Source organism: Mobula hypostoma, chromosome 23 (assembly GCF_963921235.1).
Source record: "Mobula hypostoma chromosome 23, sMobHyp1.1, whole genome shotgun sequence".
Lineage (NCBI taxonomy): Eukaryota > Metazoa > Chordata > Chondrichthyes > Myliobatiformes > Myliobatidae > Mobula > Mobula hypostoma.
Window position 1 is genome coordinate 21,393,703 of NC_086119.1, and position 14,847 is coordinate 21,408,549.

Sequence of the window (14,847 nt, forward strand, 5' to 3'; positions counted from 1 at the left end):
GTTATAGATTTGTCTGCGCCCACAAAACAGCAACTTTCATGACCGATGGTTGTTTGTTGGTCCTTGGTTATGCATAGTTTCTATAAATTCAATTCATTTCTTTATTTTCCTGTAAGTGTCCAAGACCAGAAGAAGCTGCAGAAGATCGTGAACACGACCCAGCACATCACACAAACCAATCTTCTGTCCGTGAACTCACTTTACACCGCACGCTGTCGGAGCAGTGCTGCCAGGATATTCAAGGATACGACCCACCCAGCCAACACACTTTTCGTCCCTCTTCCCTCTGGGAAAAGGCTCAGGAGCTTGAAGACTCGTACGGCCAGATTTGGGAGCAGCTTCTTTCCAACTGTGATAAGAACGCTGAACGGATCCTGACCCGGATCTGGGCCGTACCCTCCAGATATCCGGACCTGCCTCTCGGCTTTTTTGTGCTACCTTACTTCCTATTTTTCTATTTTCTAATTATGATTTATAATTTAAATTTTTAATATTTACTATCGATTTGTAATCCAGGGAGCGGAAAGTGCAGAATCAAATATCGCTATGATGATTGTACATTCTAGTATCAATTGTTTGGCGACAATAAAGTATAAAGTATGCCTGTAAGAAAAGGAATTTCAAGGTAGTGTGTGGTGATGTGTACAAACTTCTGTAATAAATTTAATTTGACTTTGATAATAAATCTGATTCTTATTCTGAGATGACAGAAACACACAATGGAACCTGAAAGATTGGAAACACACAGAACCAGGCAGCATCTGTGGAAAGAGAAAGGGCTACCATCTCGATTTCAGGAACTTTGCCAGAACTGATGATGAGCATTTACTCAACCAACTCTCCGTGCTCGCTGATTCCAAGCCACATCAAACCCAACAGTATGACTGTAGCAGAATCTGAGCAAAGAGTTTTGTAGAGCGTTTCTTTCTTCTATTCAGATTTCAATTTTAGGTGACTGGAATTCTGTGCATTTCCCTTTGTCCCGATTGCTCTTTTCTGAGCCAGTCAGGCACACAAGCAGCTGCCAGCCCTACGATGCTTTAACAGGAGTTGGGAAGTGTGTTGTGCCCCCACCTTGCTTGTGACATGCCGCATTGCCAGATGCCTGTTAAAGCACGGCACATGCACCTGAATAATGCACGTCAGGCCGGAAGAGAAGTGGGAATGTTGGAAAGGGACAGAAACAACTCATCCTGCAAGTGAAGCCAGAAGATCAAAACCTTTTCCTCAAAGCCACATTATCACACTTCCTGCCAGGCAACTCCAGACCATTTCGCACCGCACCTGCAACAGTGGTGTCAAGAGGTCTCCAGTCATTTGTGGAATCTACAACTGTGCCAAACTCATCACTCCACTTTCCCTTAGTTTTGTGAAAATAAGGATGCTTCAATCCTAAAATAACTTGGGAATGTAATTTATCAAGGCACGTCATCTTGAAGCAAAAGAAGCTCAAACTGCCAGGCTTGTTGAATATTTCCGCAATTCAATGCCATTTGACAACATAACTATCAACTAAAAGTTTATTAAATTCATCTTCCAAATTAATTTAGTAAATTTTTGTCCACAAACATAAGTGGCCTGATTTTGCCTGGTGGCCTTAAGCACATCACTACAGAAGCTTTAGTTCCTTCAGGGATGCACTACTTTGATGGATAGTAGCAGCTGATTAAAACAAAGCTGAGAGTCTGATGAGGACATTTTATGATAAATCCACTCTCAATTTCTTAAATTTTTCACATCACCCCTTCCCATGTACTGTGCCCAGAGGGAATCTCTGCACGTTATAGCTTTCTTGAAAATTTTGGTATGTGCAACATCAATAAATTTAGGAAAGTGCTTCTCATTAGAAGGGAAATAAAGACGAGGTTGCTGTTTCTAACCTTTATGAATACTTGGCAACCACAGTGCAAAGATCGCTCTTAAACATCCTGTCAGAATTTCAATCTTCATTTTCTCTGCTTGCAGTCTTCTCATTTAAAAGATTAACTGGCAGATCAGCGAGACACTAACACAGCAGTAGCCAACTGTGACTCAGAATGATGTCTTTCCCACTTGCCCTTCCCTCCTGAGATTTCTAGTTATCCTTCTTCTCACTCTAAAATAGTTTGCCCATCACCTTGAAAATGCACATCACACCTTCTGACTGACCTGTTCAGACTAGCCACATGCACATTTTTCCATCCACTATAGCAGGGATCAATTTACTGACAGCCCTGTTTTTAAGCCTGTTCCAGTGCACAATAATTTAACTGCCATTTTAAGCATGATACATTGATAGGCAAGTCACTTGAGAAAGAATACTGTAATTTCAAAGAGTCTCTGCTCCATCATCATCCTCTTGAAAGCCAGATTTATCTAAAAGCCAGCACTTAATGGCCAACATAGGCCATCATTGCTAAAAGCTGCAGTAAAGTGATAAGAATTTATTGGCTCTTGGTAAGGGGACAAATGAAGTGAACAGAACAAGAGGAGAACACAGCAGGGAGTAAAAGGCTGCTCGATTTAATGCAGACTATTCCAATGGATACCTAACAACAGTCCTTAGAGAAGAAAAGTTTAAATGTTTCCTTGGCAAATTGGAAGTTAGAACTATTACTTCACAAGTAAAGCATTCCAAAGCTTATGAACAAAAACACATTGCTGCAAAATTCTCTCAAACTGCAATGGATTCATGAACATTTTGAAATTATCAATAATTTTCATCTGATTTACTTGGTAGATTATTCATGCCAAATGCAACTAATCAGTTGAGAAAAATACGGGAAATTCAGAACACAATAGAAATCTACAAAATGCTGCTCCATTGTATTTCAGCAACACAAGGATGACAAAAAGTTCATTCATTGAAGAGGCTCAGGGCATCGGAGCACTCAAGGTAAATGAGGGTGCTAATGTATGGGATTTTAAGTGCTCAGAGTATGAAAGGAAGGTGGCATTTGACAGCTTGGCATTTTGCAGTGCCAGTGACTACATTATCGCACTGCAGCCTTCCAGCTGCTAGTGGAATGCCACACAGCTGCTTGTGGGTTTATGCTAATACTGATCAACTACCCTCTCAGTAAATTATGTTTGAACAAATAGACCCATACAATTGGATTGCATAGAGTGAAGATAGTTTTTTTTGAAAAAAAGCTTAACAGCTCTGGCCTGATTATTACAGTGAGCTGTGACCGTGCTCATTACTGACATCAAAGAAAGCTGCCATACAACAAGCACTCTGTAGGTAAAGGAGAGACCTGCCCCACATCAGTTAATGTCAATGCACCAGCTCAAAAGGAGCCCTGGGGTCTGAAAGACAAAATACTATCAAACTAACTGAGCAGCTGATCATATCAAAGAAACTCACATTTTGCAAATCAGGAAGAAAAAATGCACAAATGCAGTACTATTGGTTTATATTTTAAACAAAATAGAAAAGAAAAATTAGATTAAGGCAGAAGCAGGGATATCACAAATTGGATAGATTTAATTTATATTCAGTCTTTAAAATCTTTATTTGATGGAGTATATAAAAATGCTTTATAGAGCCTGAATATTTGCTTGGTAGTAATTAAAATTTCTCATTCATCATGAGTAAATCATATTCAGAGTATTTTACAATTCTAGTAATGACATTGTCTTAACCCTTCAGCACAAATGATAAATGGTTTACCCAACAAAAGTTAAATATTTCCTTTGTGAGTCAAATATTCTTTAGATTTTGATTTCCTTTGCAATGGACCTATATGATGGACTCTAACTAATTTGAACTGAACCCAGATGTTTATTCATTCTTTCTGTCAAATAATTAGATCCTACCAACTCACTGTATAAATGACTGTTCCAATATCTCCACCACTCAATCCAACAAACTTACCAGGTAATTAAAAGCAAGAGCAAAAGAGAAACAATACATAAGAATTAGCTATAATTGGATCAAGGTGACCTAATGTAGATAATAGCTACATCTTTGCAGACTGAAAATATTAGATAGTACAGTAATTTATCTCTCTCCTGATTCTGAAATAACTGACATCCTCCTGAATCTTAGCCCATGAGCAGATGTACATTGTGCAAGTCTTGATATCGGTGACAATAAGCTACTCAACCACACTCATACACAAATCCTAATTTCCAACGGACAGGTTTGGGAAGTTGATAACACTAGCTACAGACACTGAACCAAAAGAATACAGGAACACCAGAGAGACTCCTGTCCCTTAGACAAAACTCTCCCAAAATTATGCCAATTGTGATTGCAGTGAGATAGTCATCCTCTCAGGTTTGAAAAATCAAAGCTCTTTACTCACAGAATACTCTGGAGAAAATGGCCCTGTCTATTCCAAATCGGTGCTATTTGAAAGGCCAACATTGAAGAACTGCATCACTATTTAAGTCATTTTGAGGGAGTTTTAAATTCTCAATGTTCTCAAACATCAAATGCTAGGGAGAACAAGAATCTCTCAGAGAAATTTACAATGGATTTCTCAACTGATGCTAAGATGTATGATATTCTCCTAGACTAATTCAACTTTCCTCTCCGTAATACTGTCTTTCTTCATATTGCCAAAATAAATTTCTGCTATCTCTACACTTAGTCCAAACACTTTTAAACTAATTTACATTGATCACTCATTAGCTGCCTTAGTTTTGTGAATGAAAACTGACTATGTTCAATTAAGCCCAAGAATCATTCTTGTTCATCTCCAATGGACCTTCCTAAAAGTCTAATGCATCCTTACCCACGTGAGCCTTGGATAGACTAGACCAAGTTCTAAGCATTTTTTCAAATTCAAATTCTGGCTAAATTGTGATTTTAAAAAGAAATATTTCATTAGCCTTCTTTAACCTACAGGTAGCAATCTAATGAGTGGTGTTTATGCTCAAATCTCTTTCTCCTCCACAGCTGCTGGTCCCTTTCCGTTAAAAATATTCCATTCTACTTCTTCAGAAAAGAATGTCTTCTCACTCCCTTGTATTAAGTTGCCACCCTACGCCATCCAAACTCCACAACTTTCTATTCCTTTGCTTGAGTTATTGATGTATAAAATGAAATGCTGAAACCTCAGCACAAGTCCTTATAAACCTGTTTTGAATGTGATTTATTTTCAAGAAATCATTCCCATTATCTATATACTTTCAATGTCCAATCCATATTACCGTCAATTACGAGTTCAACTCTTGCACTAAACCCTACAAGATTCACTTAAGATTTATGCAGACAATATTTAAAGACTTTTTCCTGTCCATCTAAAAAAAATAAATTCAGAATAGTCAAGACATGAGTTAACTTTTATGAATCTTTGCCAATTTTTTTCTGATCATTGTCGCTGACACAAATATTTCCCCCATGATGAAATTCAACTATTTCCTTGAAGAAAGACAGACTTTACAATGCATTTTTTAATACCCAATAGAATAATCAGGATAGAAACATTTCCAAAAACTAAGTCCCACCATTTCCTCCATTATGGTTTCAATATCAGAAAAGCTGTATTTTTAGATTTTTATTCTTAGAATCCCCTCAGAATAAAGTTTTTAGATTTTTCTTCCAGACTAGATTTCTGTACAAGGAATGAAACTAAATGAAATGTTCCCACCTTTGCTCTGGTCAAGATTAAATGACCTCAAGTTATCCTCCACACTGACTTGACTAAAGTCTCAGGGCACCAGCCTCTAACAATATTAACCAAATGACCAAGCATCATATGTAAGTATGTGCAATAAATGTCAGCAAACTATTTCTCTCGGTGGGCCCCATACATGAGATAATCCCCATCCTTAAATTGTTGAAACACGAAGAGCAGATAATGCTGGAGAATCCAACTTCTCCATTCTTCTGCAGTTGCACTTCCCCCAAATGCTGTCACAACTGAGGTCAGCTAACATAATGCAGAACCAATGGTAAATATATCAGATACTTTAAATATCAGATACTTCATTGTCGCCAAACAATTAGTACTAGAACGTACAATCATCACAGCGATATTTGAATCTGAGCTTCACACTCCCTGATTACAAATATTAAGTATTAAAAATAGTTAAAATTAGCAAATATTAAAAATTTAAATTATAAATCATAAATGGAAAATAGAAAAATGGGAAGTAAGGTAGTGCAAAAAAACCGAGAGACAGGTCTGGATATTTGGAGGGTTCAGCCCAGATTCGGGTCAGGATCTGTTCAGCAGTCTTATCACAGTTGGAAAGAAGCTGTTCCCAAATCTGGCCGTACGAGTCTTCAAGCTCCTGAACCTTCTCCCGGAGGGAAGAGGGACAAAAAGTCTGTTGGCTGAGTGGGTCGTGTCCTTAATTATCCCAGCAGCACTTCTCCGACAGCATGCGGTATAAAGTGAGTCCACGGTACTCCTAATTAGTTCTAACACCACCACCTCTAATCATTGCTCACTTTTGCACCAGAATCAACCCAAAGCACGGGTTCTCAGATCTAAATCTAGCAGAGTCCACCAACCTGCTATTTTGATGTGCATCAGGCCTGCAATATACAACAATGTGCAAAAGTCTTCAGTACATATACGTGGCTAGGGTGCCTAAGTCCTTTGCACAGTACTGAAGTAATTTTATGTATTGCCCTGTGCTACTGCCACCAAAAACAAAACAATTTCATGACATATGTGAGTGATGATAAACCTGATTCTGATATGGGTCTCTATTGTGGACTGAGAGTGGGAAGGGGGGCAGGAAGGGGGGAACCATGGTTGGGAAAAGGGGAAGGAAGAGGGGAGGGAGCAGGAAGCACCCGAGAGACATTCTGTAATAATCAATAAACCAATTGTTTGGAATCAAGTCACCTTGCCTGATATCTCAGGGCTGGGTGTGTCTGCACCTGTGCCATCCCACCCTGCACCCCCCCCCACACTCCTCTGCCACCTGTCCCTCACCCCTCCTGCGGCACTCCACCTTCGACATTCCCAATACCCCATGCTTCTGCCAGGGCAATTTATTACTACTTCTTCTTCTAAAGCTCATTTCCCCTACTGGAGCATAGGTCGATGATAGCAGCTTGCCAGGGTCCTCCGTTCGTTGGCTTCTGTTGGTGTTCCTGTACCTCTAGATTTTCACCAGAAGGGACTTCTAGCCTCATGCCCAACCCTTTCACAGCTGGGCTTGGGACCATCCATGGCAAAGTTCAGTATCTTCCTCACTCCTGAAAAACTTTCGTATTTGAAGGTCACTGATCTCACGGAATTTTAAAAATTGAATAACGTCTGGAATTCCTGAATTTTTAGCTTGTCCTGTTATAATTAGCTGCATAGACCTCCAAGGTGAAACAGGAGAGTATTTTAAACTCAAAAATTACGGCTTGGTGTCAAGTTAGTTATAAACATCACCCATTATGGGGATATCTCAGAATATTTTAATATTCAATAGAAGTTTTACTGAACTTTAAGATCTACAGCTAATAGAAACAGTACTTCCCATCCTATAAACGTATACGGTCATAGGTTTCAGGTGTGAGGAAGGGATCCAAGAGACTAGTTGTATTTTACACACAGGGTGATTGATATCTGGGATGTAGTGCCAGAGAAAACAGTGTAATCAGATACAATCACTACAATTACGAGACATTTAAGCAGGCATGTAAATAGAAATGCCCTAATATGGTCAGTGGGCAAGTGTAGATGGGGTCAAAGGCCAGCATGGACATGAAGAGCCAAAAGGCATTTGATTCTATGACCTGTTTCTTATTGAGTCTTTGTCCTATATCCAGTACACTACAGAATATCACCCACTTACAACAGGTTTATAAGATCTTTACATTTCCACCAACCTGCCATTTCGATGAACATGTGCATCAGGCCTGCTATAAAACACAGTGTCATAACTTATCAAGTTGATGAGTCCCAAATCACACATGCAACATCACAAAAGTTGGTTTAGACCCTTGAAGCACGGCAGAGAAAATGGATGCCATTCCCAATACACAAAAGCATTGGGTGCCACTCTCAACTGAAAGCTTGGCATACTCTGGCAAACTCCACTGATATTTTAATAGATTAAGATTAAAGTCTGTCACGAGCCTTGTGGCCCATCAGGCTGGTGCTTATGCCTGTTTCCGTGGCGTGAAGCGACTGAGAGTACGAGACTACCCCCACCCCCGGATAGGACGCCAGTCTATTGCAAGGTTAACCCCCAGCATTTTTGCCGGTACCCATTCTCATCTGGGTAGAGTGGAGCATTGTGTGGTTAAGTGCCTTGTTCAAGGGCACACGCTGCCTCAGCCAAGGCTCGAACCCACGACCTTCAGATCGTTAGTCCAATGCCCTAACCACCTAGCCATGCACCACACATTTTAATGGAGATATTGCTCATGTACTATAACATATTCATGCAAAAACATTAACACCAGAGCCAAAAATGCAAAAATGAAACAAGAAGCGCATGTATTCAAGAATCCTGGTTTGTGCATTCTAAATATGGCACTTGTCATAATCATAACTATATTAAATATTCATTTTTTCACCTAAATTTCCACAGCAGAAACTTATGTTAGAAAGCCCATCTATGAAGAAGAGTTTTGTTAAAATCTTTCCTGAGTTATTGTAGTAATCAACAATTAGTTTTTAAATTCCTGCAATTACCTAACAAGACTAGCTCGACAGATACTCTTTAAAGGCAGCCCAGAACGAGACATGGTGAGCATTGGTAAAGGGGAAGGCAATTTGTAAGTGTAAATTACATTGCCCTTGAATCTTGATCATTCAACAGAAAAGCACATTTAAAAGCAACAAACTACAATCGACAAATTTGTTCAATCAGGAAGGGTGCTGAATGTTAAACATTAGTCGTTACAGTACTTCTGCCATTGATTAAATAATTGGGTAAAAATTCATAAGCAGGCAAAGTACTTATAGTACAAAAAAGTCAGGCAAACAGGCCCTCCTGATGCTCTTCATCTTATCAGACTATTAACAACCTTCTATCCCTTTCTCCCTCATGTACTTGCTGAGATTCCTATTAGTTCTGTACTAATTCCAGTGGTTACCAACTCTGGATAAAAAGGCTGTTTCATAATTACTTATTAAATGTATGTGACCATCTCCTGCTAAATCTGGACTTCTCCCATTTTCTGCAAAACTACCCAGCAAACTCTTTCATCATCTTGATAGCCATTATTATAATGGTCAATGCAATTTTTGGAAAGGAAAGAGCTCCACCTTTTCGACCGGAATAATACAACTTCCCAGTTCTGTGATAGCCATAGACCTTCATTGGTTGCTGTCTCATTCCTATAATGTGGAATCCAGAGCTGTTCATATTCTATGTGCAGTCCAAAGAAGTTCCATACACACTCAGGGACAACTTTATTAGGTATATCTGTACACCTGCTCGCTAATGCAAATTTTTAAATCAGCCAGTCATGTGGCAGCAACTCAATTCGTAAAAGAATGCAGACATAGTCAAGCGGTTCAATTTTTGTTCCAACCAAACATCAGAATTGGGAAGAAATGTGATCCAAGTGACTTTGCCTGTTGGTGCCAGACGGGTTGGTTTGAGTATATCAGAAACTGTTGATTTCCTCAGATTTGCATGCATAACAGTCACTGGAGTTTATAGAGAATGGTGCAGCAAAAAAAAAAAAAATCCAGTGACCAGCAATTCTGTGGGGGAAAACAAACACGTCGATAATGAGAGAAAAAAGTCCGACTGGCTCAAAATGACCAGAAGGTGACAGCAACTCGAACAACTGCACATTACAACAGTGGCGTATGGAACAGCATCTCGGAATGCACAACACATCGAAACTTGAAGCAGGTGGGCTACAGCAGTGGAAGACAACAAGCATACACTCAGTGGCCAATTTATTAGGTACAGGAGGTACCTAATACGAGAAGCCACCAAGTGCAGGTTTGACAATAGAAATTAATACATTGACTGGTTCGCTTTGGCATTCCTCTTCCTGTCTATGTAACAGGTGGCTTGGAAATATTTAAGGTCAGTAGAAAATATTATCAGACTCTCTGAAGGATTTCTAAAAAGGCATTTGTTATTATTTAGCAGAAAGTGGAGGAAAAAAACTAATTCATTTGCTCCTTTGGTTTTTAATTATCTTTATTATGAGGAATTCACCCAGTGCCTAACCAACATAAATACAAAGGATCTGAAGAATCACAGGGTTCTTGGAAGTAGTATTTATTTGTTGTTGCTGTTCCTTTTCATGAATTATGACACATAGGGCAGCAATTTTTGCCATTTCTGTAGCACTTGACTATTTTTTTACGAGGCTGGCTGCTCTACCCAGCGTAGATGGAAAGCGTGCAAGGAGCTGGCCAGATTTGAACTCGGGGCAACATGCCTCAGAGTCTGGTGCTGATGTCACTATACCACTGGCTGTCTAGTACTTATTTAGCATCTTTCAAAACCATTGATTGCTTTCTGTGTTCCCCAGCCAATTAAAACAAATAACATGTTAGCGTCATAATTTAGAAAATGCAGTTAACTTGAGCACAGCAGATTCCCACAAAAAGGAATACAATAATGAGCAATCCATTTCAGTCAGTTTGTTGAGGGATCAGAGTTTACCTTGAAATTGGAGATTATATATCTCCTCTTATTTGAGAGAGTGGCACAAGCTTGTTTTACATCCACCCAGTGAGGCGGGCAAGGCAAGATTAAATTTCACCCAAAGGTCTGCATTCTGGATTTGTGCTCAAGTGGCAGAAGTGGAATACAACTCAACATCCAACTCAGAGATGAGAGTTCCACCTCTCTAGCCTCACCAACTGGAACAAATTGCCAAGGAGCAAGAGTACAGGAGAGCCTTGAAGGAAGAGGAAGTGAACAATTTGTCACCCTAATCTAAGCTTATTTGGGCACAGTAATGAAAGCAATACAGCCCAGACACACTGGGGTGGATGATAACCACTTTGCAACAAGCAACCATCCATCATGTACTACCATGTCATTCTTGTTTTCTTCTTTATTATATAGGTCAACAGAGGAATTCCTAACTAAATGACCCCATGCATGTCACATTATAGTTACTGCAAATTTGGCCTTTAAATGTGAAACATACAGAATTTCAAGAGTAGATTTTGGTGCATACTTATGATGTGATTTTGGGCAACACCTCTCCACAACAGAAATTAATTGCTTTACCATCAGAATTGCTATGGAGATAGGAATAAACAGTCATAGCGATGGAATGCATGTGTGGTATAGCTGAATTCTGGGTCAAAAATACAACAAGGTTACAAATACTCTGGTTAGAACTCGACAGTTACAAGAGAGGGAAATAGAACTACCAGCTAGGATAATGTATTTTCAACAGGGATCAAAGCCAACAACTTCGTTCTCTTCTATATTTTGCAGGTTGAAGTTAAGTTCCAGGCCCAAATTAAGCCCACTGACACTTGATGAATCTTATTTAAGTTGACTTTCCATGAGACATTCAGAGTTGTGACAGATTGCTCTTCAAGTAATAAATTGGTGTCAACTCCGTCTCTCAACAACAATCTGAATAGCGTGCATTATAAATATCACTCATGAACACAATACTCCATCACATAAAATCCCAGAGCAAAGTAAGGCAAATAGAAGAAAGCAATTCTGTTCACAGAGGCAATGCCTTCCAGAACAGGTTACTCACATATCTAATGAAACAGATTCACTCCAGTCTTTCAAAGTTGGGCCAAGAGTCTGAGAGAAAAGACTAATGCATTTATGAAGGACAAGGTGGAGGTTGTTGGGGCTACAGTGATTTTTGTTAATGCAATTTCCTGTAGCGTTTATTGATGGACAGAATAAGTTGGAGGGAAATTTCTCGAAGTTCTTTATAATATTGACTTCTGAGTACTTTTGGCCTGTCACAGGAACCACTGAGACTTGTAAAGGTTAGGATTAACTAATTTATGTCTGGATGGAGAAGGTTTGATACACATGTTTGCCTTTCCCCCTCCTCTTTCTTGTTTTAACAACATTGTTGTACAGTAATCTAATATTGTGCACCCCAGAAGAGTATGAATAATATTGACATGAGTGCCTCATTATTTTTTCAGCACAATCATGTGATCCTTGCTGCAAGTACATCACATGCCATTAGAATCAGTTGGTTGATTTGTGAAGTATCGTGTGCTTCTTGGAGTGCAACATCAACTACACGTTAAACAAATACACACACAGGCGTCTTCGCTCTGTGGACTACTTCTTCAGAACGAAAACCATCATCCTTGACCTCAAGGGATAGCCACGACAACATCACATCTAACTTAGTTTTATTACTTTGAACAAAATTTCAATCTCTAAAACTTACAGATCAATCTACATTCTCTCTCTTATACCATTCCCCACTCTTCTCTTCACCGGTCCATTGACTCCCTTTGGTGCCCGTCATCTTTCCCTTTCTTGCATGGTCCACTGTCCTCTCCTATCAGCTTCCCTCTTCTCAAGTCCTTTCCACTTCCACCTGTCACCTTCCAGCTTCGTCATTCCCCCCTCACCCCCACCACTGCTTCACCTATCATCTGGCTGTTTATTCTCCTTCCCACCACCACCTTCTTATTCTGGCTCTGCTTCCTTCCTTTCCAGTTCAGATGAAAGGTCTCAGTTTGAAACAGCAACTTTTTATTCCCCTCCATTGATGCTGTCTGAATTGCTGAGTTCCTCTAGAATTTGGTATGTGTCAATCAATTTGCATTATTACTGCTGCAACAAAGGCACTGGTTGAAAAGTACTTCATTATTTGAAAAGCACCTAGGGGTGCCCTGAAGGAGAAGTGAGAAAGGTACTACAGAATTGTAAAGATCATCTTCGGACTGAAGGTGGATAAATTCGGTACCTCTCACAACATACAACAGTGGACAATGCTGCATGCCCAGCATACACCGGTCGAAGTTTGCTCCACACACCAAGCTTGGCTCAGTTAGCAGCCGTCCCACCAACCAATCAGGCTGCTGCACACACCAGACTTGGCCAGTTGAATATTTCCTGGATCATTTTTTGGTGCAGTGCTTTTGCCGTTAAACTGTTTACCTATTTATACTTAAAGTAAAAATCTACGCACACAATTATATTCCAATAATAATGCAACATCCTCACCCACCTTTGTTTAACAATAGCCAATAAAACCTGGCGGCGTGATTGGCTGCAACTTCGAAACAAATACATCATTGGGCTACAGTAATTTAAATGTTGACCTGTGAGCCAGTAAGGGGTAGTGGATTATTATCATTCCCCCCCCAACAAAAAAAATGGAAATTGTGTGAGTACTGAGGCTGTTAACGGAGAGGGTTTATGAAAAGGATGGGGAAAGAGTTAAACGGGATGAAGTGAATGCCATACAAAGCTACAGAAACATTAACCTTACACCTAATGTGTGTTACACCAGCTCGTTCTACCCGTCCTTCTCTCGCGTTCCATCTTGCAACATTTTTTTTACTGGGAGGCGTTTGGGCTTGGACACAACCTGCCAAGGTTGAGACCTTTTCTCTGTTTCTTACCCACCCCCAGAGAGAGAGAGAGAGAGAGAAAACAACATCCAAAGCTAAAACCGCGAGTATTGGCAGTGATTTTGCAACACGAGAGGGGGAGAATGACGCGACTGCCCCAGAACGGGCACAGCTGCTCCGAGAAGCGACTGACAGCTGGCTGCAATTCGCTGTCAAAGATTGTTGATTAAAAAAAATAAAACAGGGCAGTGCACACCAAACCCTAACGCTAAGTGGCTGCGTGGCAAATACACCGGAGCAGAAATGCCCTCGAAATAACAGCGTGGGGTTTCGTCGTTCAGGGATAAATGGATTGATTAAATATCGGACAGCAGACACCCACACCAGAGGTCATCAGTTTCCAAATATAGGAGAGAACAATTACTCTAGGGCAGGTCCTGTGATCGAGGGACCCCGGACACCCGTTTGAAACAATAAATCGTTAAATGGATAATAAAGTACTTAAGAACTGTTGTGTGGGGTTTTTGATTCAATGCGGACTCAATTATATTGATCTGTATTTGTACAAGGTGGGACATTACATGTGTGCGTCTCGGAAAAAGGACAGTGAATGGGGGGGGAGGGTGTCGAGAGAGTGGGGGCTTTCTAAATAGGGGGAAAAGGAGATAGGGTACTTACCAAAATGTGAAGGGAAAGTAGAGGTTTGTAGAACTGAAGGTTAAGGGTTTGGTCCAGTAGCTGTACCCAGCCGCAGATAGAGTGAACGAGCGGAAAATAACGAGCAGGATCGGCTCAACTGTGTCGGAAAATGAGATATACAGAGGGCGTGAGAGAGCCCGAGTAGGGAGGATGTGTGTCACCGAACCTGGCACAGGAGGAACACAGCGACTGATCCGAAGTGCAAACCCCTTCCATTTAAAAAAAATCTCCGCCCAAAATAAGGCAGAAATGTCGGTTTATTGATAAGGCAATACAAAGCAGAAGAGATGAGTCGATAGGGGTGCTGGGCTGAAGATTAGCCTGACAAAGGCTACGCAGGCTGGGATGTTCTACAACAGTCGCCAAGGGCTGGAGGCAAGAGATATACATACACACACACACATTTCCCGTTCAATCAGCCTGGGGCAAGTATTCAAATCGGGGGCTACTAACGTGTATCAAGTGATCTGGTAGGTCGTTTATAATACTGAAACGGCTTTCAGTTTTTAAACAAAATGTGTAGGGAGTATGGTTAAAGTCTAGATTCTAAAAGTCTAACGTGATTGATGGATATCCAGCGAGAAGGACCGTTCTTTGTCCAAAAGCCGGCGACGTTGGAGCTGTGCCTGGGTGAATTGGGAAACAATGCCCGAGACAGTTCGGCGTTCGCGTGCGCTTTAAAAATCCACGATGCTGCAGCCTGCGGGTTAGACGAGCGAACCACCCCTTCCCTGCTCCTGATTCCTTTCAATGGGACCAACCC

General features: G+C 40.5%; 1 protein-coding gene across 1 annotated transcript in view; it reads right to left on the reverse strand.

The window, feature by feature from the left end:
• The window catches only part of LOC134336949 (coronin-6-like), a 260,484-nt gene extending 246,203 nt beyond the window's left edge, over positions 1 to 14,281 (reverse strand). Inside the window, exon 1 of the mRNA XM_063031656.1 lies at positions 14,064 to 14,281. The gene's annotated coding sequence lies outside the window, so the exon portion shown is untranslated. The remainder of the gene's footprint in view (positions 1 to 14,063) is intronic.
• Between the last annotated feature and the right edge of the window lie 566 nt (positions 14,282 to 14,847).